At 31.3% G+C, this 6,064-nt stretch overlaps 1 pseudogene; it reads left to right on the top strand.

Moving 5' to 3' along the window:
- Nucleotides 1-1,648, top strand: LOC18589873 (uncharacterized; annotated as a pseudogene).
- The last annotated feature ends 4,416 nt before the right edge of the window (nt 1,649-6,064 follow it).

The following is a 6,064-nucleotide window of genomic DNA, read 5'->3' on the forward strand; positions in this document are numbered from 1 at the left end:
ATGCAGCAAAAATTTAGATATCTTTCTCTTGGAGCTTTATGCAAATTTCTACCTGTTTCAGGTCTCGTTCTTTTCTTCTTTTACACATTCTTGTATAGCCATTTTTGCAACCAATCTTCAGCTGGCCTTTTCAGTACTCCCTTTGAGCATAGATGGTTAACTTCATCTACAACTACTAGCAATTCTCCAACCAATATTAGCCACATTAGGTTTGTTTTAGTCGGTTGCTTAAAATCATGGAAACATAGAAAACCATACATTGAAGCCTGGTGGCGACCAAATGAAACTATGGGTAATATTTTCTTGGATTCACCTCCCACAAAAGAATTTCTACCTTGGTCTTCATCTTCTCCTCCTTATCAGGTTAATGAAGACATCGCCAAATTAAGAACATACCCCATACTTGCGAACCCTGTCGAGGTTCGAATCTACCGTTCAATTTTAGATACATTAGATTAGGGGATAACAAAAATGTGAGATGGTATGTAATGGCAGATGATGACACTCTTTTTTTTGTTGATAATTTAGTCGAGGTACTAGCAAAGTATGATCATACCAAGTACTGTTATATTGGGACAAATTCAGAGTCTGTCAAGTCCAACTATGATTTCTCTTTTGACATGGGATATGGTGGAGCCGGCTATGCTTTGAGCTACTCGCTCGTGGAAGCACTCGCATCGGTAATGCATAACTGTATTGAGAGATATCCGCACTTTTATGTCAGTGATCATCTATCTTCTTCGTGTTCAGCTGATCTACGGGTTGGTTTAACTATTGAGAAGGGTATTCATCAGGTAATCCTGCTTAATTTCGCATTATAATTTTGAAATTACTTTTCTTGCATCTCAAGGAACAATTAAGATCACAATTTTTATTAAGGATATTTCATCTTGTGATATTTTGACTGCAGATTGATGTAGTTGGATATATCAGGCCTCTTATCATCTCACCCCCAGTCTCCTCTTATCACACTTCACCATTTTGACAACATAAACTCGATCTTCCCCTCCAAGAATCGCTCCGATTCCATAAATCATCTGATGGAAGCTGCAAAAATCGATCAGTCTCGTCTGCTGCAACAGACAATTTGCTACCACAGGCCAACCAACTGGTCTCTCTCGATTTCATGAGGATACTCTGCTCACATATATGAAAATATAATCCCTCGAAGTGTTTTAAGAAAGCCCCTCGAGACCTTTGCTCCTTGGAAAAAGGGTAGGCCTCCATTCTACATGTTCAACACTCGACCACCTTCTAATGATCCATGTGAAGCTCCTCACGTCTTCTTTATGGATTCCATCAAGAAAATGGAAAATAATTTGGTTCTTACTACCTATAATCTGACGTCGCCCCGAAACCTACAACCTTGTTCATCATCCGGTAACCATTCTGCAGATTCTATCACCAAAATTCAAGTTTTTTTGCAGGCAACAACGCGTAAAGAGGTCGGTCTTCCCATTCTTTAGATTGCATTTAGTATAAATTTTTGTTATAATTAATCATAAGCTTTCGCTTCAAGTACTGATGTTTGTATTACTTCATTTCTCAGGCTGGAAGAATAGAATGCTGCGATGTTAAATATGTGACTGGCATGAACGTTGCCAGCATTAACTTGAGAGGTTGTTTGAAGGGTGAGGTTATTGCATAATTGGATTTGATTTAATAAAAAAATATATTCCATTTACCCCGATCGACTAGTTATTGAAATATAGTTCTTATTGTTTTCCTGGAAAAGTAAGATGTTCAAAATTTTGGATGTCTAATGTATGTTATGGAGCGTACAAAACCAAACATTGTTTTTACGGTTGGGATGCTAAGTTGGTTTACAAGTAATCCAGGTAAAATGTATTGGTATGTAATTTATAGAGTTCTAAAGTACCTAATGAGTACCATAAACTATGGCATTTGTTATTAAAGTTAATTTTCCTTGATGCTAGTTGGAACTCAAATAAAAAAAATTATACCTCTACAGGTTGGATTTTTACAATTGGTGGGAGTGCCGTTTCTAAATGTTTTAAGAAACAATAGCCTTAGGATTTACTGCTCAAAAAGCGGAATGGTTAAGAGATTGTGACAGTGAAACTACAGTGTCGAAATGGAAATAATAAATACATTGGACTTCAACACAATATTTTAAGATAATGTATTAGTGATGGTATAATCACTATAAGTTATATGACTTCAAGTCAAAATTTAGTAGATCAGCCTACCAAAGGATTTACAAGGGATTTGGTATTAAAAACCTCCAACGGGATGTGTCTAAAGATAATTAAAAATAAAAAATAAAAGATCTAGTAACAGAATAACAAAATCTAAGATTTTTTTGTTCTCTTTGAGATTAAGAGAAAAGAAAGTCCAAAATTCAAAACTACATTCACATACTATTTAAATATTTTCTTTCTTTGTTTTTATATGAATTTCTTTGATTTTAACATCTAAAATTGTATATAAACTCGAAACAAATTTATTCTGCTTTGGTTTATTGGATGATTAAAGATGACATCAATACACTTTATGATAATTTTAACCAGAATTAGAGCTTATATAAATTATTTTGTCAAAAAACTTACTAAATAGCTTTAACTTAATTTTAAAATTTAAACTAAAAAAAGCTAAGCCAAACAAGTTACATGAGATCAAAAAGTTGGTCATTGTCCCACATCAAACCATTAAAAACCATATTGTTTAGAAAAAGCCAAATAAACCACACAATTTCAAAGAACGCCATACGCCAGATCTTACAACTATCACCATAAGGAAAAGCATCAAACCAAGCTTGAATAAAGGTTCCAACCATTGCAAGGTGCTGTCCATGAAATTCCCCAACCGTTACACTAAGCGTCCCAAATTTTCCAACTCTCAATACAATTGAAAGAGATGATCAATGGTTTCGATTACCTGTCTACAAAATACACAAAAACCAGAGGAACCAGAGAACACACCCAACCTAATCAGCCCAGCTTTAACAGCAAGTACACCATGAAGTAAAAGCCAGCAAAATGCTTCCACCTTAGAAGGAACAAGGCCTTCCGAAACGGATTTCCAAATCACTTTGTTGCTGCGATCACCATTGCAAACAGCCTTGCAAAAGTCTTTTGCATTATAATTTCTACCGGAATATCCTTTCCAAATAGTTTTATCCTTCCCGTTAATATCCAACGTAATGTCCTTGATCTTCGAGTTGAAACTAGACCACGGGTTTGCTCCCCAACTGAACTTCTTAATTTCACATCCCAGATCCAAACATTATTATCCCAGCTACCACACTCGCACACCAAACCTCCTTTGTTTATTGCCAAGGCATGGATACGAGGAAAGATGGATTTAAGAGGAACGACATCCAACCAATTGTCATTCCAAATGAAATATTTCAACCATCACCAATCGAAAATCCCAAACTTGTAGAAATCACATTAAAGTAACGGTTAGTGGGGGAAAGGGGAGAGACGATAGCCACATGGAAGAAACTCTCAAAATCATCTCAAAGGGATTGGATCCGTTCTTCTCAACAATCACACATCTCCACCAACTTTCTATCTCATCATCGTACCTTCAAATCCAGTTATTAAGGAGTGTTCTATTTTTTATCCCACGATCTATGATGCCCAAACCTCCACAATCAAAAGGTTTGCAACGGTATCCCAATTAACCAATGCATCTTCCTCTTGCCATTTGAAGAACCCCACAAGAAGCGACGCTGGATTTTGTCAACATTTTCTTTTACGTAGATATTTTTAGTTTCACCATTTTCTTGTCCAATTTTATTTTTCACGTACATCTCCCTCATATTTTATTTAGCTTTTTGTCAAGCACTTCGATCATGATTAGAGTCAAGTTGCATTAAAATTTTTCTTTTTCTTTTTTTTTTTTTGGTTGTGGGTAGTGCATATATGTACAAAATAATTTTTGTATATATAAATTTAAATAAAATAATATGCACATATGTATAAATTTTTTTAAGACATACTGTTTAAATAAATCTCTAAACTATTTAAAAAAATTCAAATAAACCTCTAAATTATTTAAAAAAATTCAAATAAACCCTTATTCTTTTATTCCAATCAATCAAGTTCTTGAACGTTTATTTTGGATCAAATAAGCTCCTTTGACTAATTGTCATTAATCTAAATGAGATTTATCATTTTAGATCCACATGACACTGACATCGCGTTGATGTGGAATATGAAAAATGTTACATGATCATATTTTCATGCCAAGTTAACATATTATGTCATTATTAGTTATAATATATTAACATGTCTTATCATAATCAATTATAATATTTTAGTATGTTACGTCAGCTTTATGTGATGTAAAATAACATATGATATTTTGACTAAGTTAATTATTAGCCATAAAGATTTATTGGACTCAAAATAAAAGTACAATAGCTTATTTGATTCAAAATAAAAATATAAAAGCTTATTTGGATCAAAATAAAAATATAAAAACTTAATTTAACTCAATAAAAATATAAAAATTTATTTAAATTTTCCTAAATAGTTTAGAGGCTTTCTTAGATATTGTACTTTTTTTAAATTAATACATATAAACATATATATATATATATATATATATATATACACACACATATCAATAAAATTTTATGCATATTCTAATTTGTGTGTGTGCACACATATTTAAAGAGTGGTAAAATTAACCACAAGCTAGTGTACTAATAAAAATTACAATTATAAGCAAACAATCTATATAATACATTCAATAGAAGACATTATAAATAAACACACTAACACATTTGTATAAAGTTGGATAATATAACCTAATGATTTAATTTCTTTTCTTTCAACCATAACTTCCCATGTTTTTTCTTTCATTTTTTATTTTTTTACAGAAATCATTTTGACTTTTGCGCGAAAATATTGTCTGCTTAATTCTTAATTTCAAATGTTGTGGAAAAGGAGAAAAAAATAAAGAAAAAAACTTATTGGGTTGTAAAGAAAATTACAATTTGTTGTTTATATCTCAATGCATTAATATATATATATATATATATATATATATATATATATTATACAATAGCTGTTGTGTTATAATGTAACTATTGTCAGAGATTTAAACTTAAGAGATTTTAAGTTCGAATATTGGATTAAGAAATGAGATTTATAATATAATAATAAGACTACGTACCTTTTATTATGTAATCTAATATCATATTTATTTAAAAATAATATTGAATGTTTTTCATTGGAAAAAAAGAATTCAAATTTTACTTTTTAAATAATGATACATGTATCAACCATAAACCAAATATTTAAATATATATATATATATATATATATATATATATATATATATAGAACTCCTTCTAACTTCTTCAATACTGCTTAAATTTAGTACAAGGACTCTAGTTTTTTATCGTTAACTTACTATCTACGTTTTACTACTGTTTACTTTACATTTTTTTTCTTCAAAAGTTGTTCAGAGAAAAAGATAAAAAAAAAAAAGTAAAGAGTAAAATTAAAGTAAAAATCACATTCGAAATTCGATAAAAAATGAAGAAATGACTAACATGAATATGAAGAATTATTATATTTTATACATCTAAAGGGATATGTGTCAATCCTCCTTGTTTTCCATCTTACCAAGCAAGCCTTAATATTTATTTTTTATTTTTTTACTAGAAGGATTGATGAAAATTAAAAATTACAAGGGGGAGCACCAATTAAGATGCCTTGAAGCAATGAACTCTCTCTATATATATTTTTGGGTTTTACTTCTGACCTTTGACGAGGTCAGTGCTCATGCTCCTCCCTTGAAACCGTGGAGACTTTCGAACAAAAAAGAGCTACACTTCACATGCCATTTAACCGGTTCCCTTAATTACGAGTTGAACGGACAAAAAACCCCCCATTTTTACTATTTTATAATCACAAAAATTTGGTTAGTTCACATGATTAAGCTAACGTAACCGAGAAAAATGGCTTTATAAACCATTTTCAAAGTCCATCTTAAACTTCGAATGCAAGATTATCCTCATTTTCTAGAGCATATTAATGTTCGTTCATCAGATTACCTTCTTCCATATCTTCCTGTAACTTTCATA

Source organism: Theobroma cacao, chromosome 9 (genome assembly GCF_053813885.1).
Source record: "Theobroma cacao isolate CCN51 chromosome 9, ASM5381388v1, whole genome shotgun sequence".
NCBI classification, from domain to species: domain Eukaryota; kingdom Viridiplantae; phylum Streptophyta; class Magnoliopsida; order Malvales; family Malvaceae; genus Theobroma; species Theobroma cacao.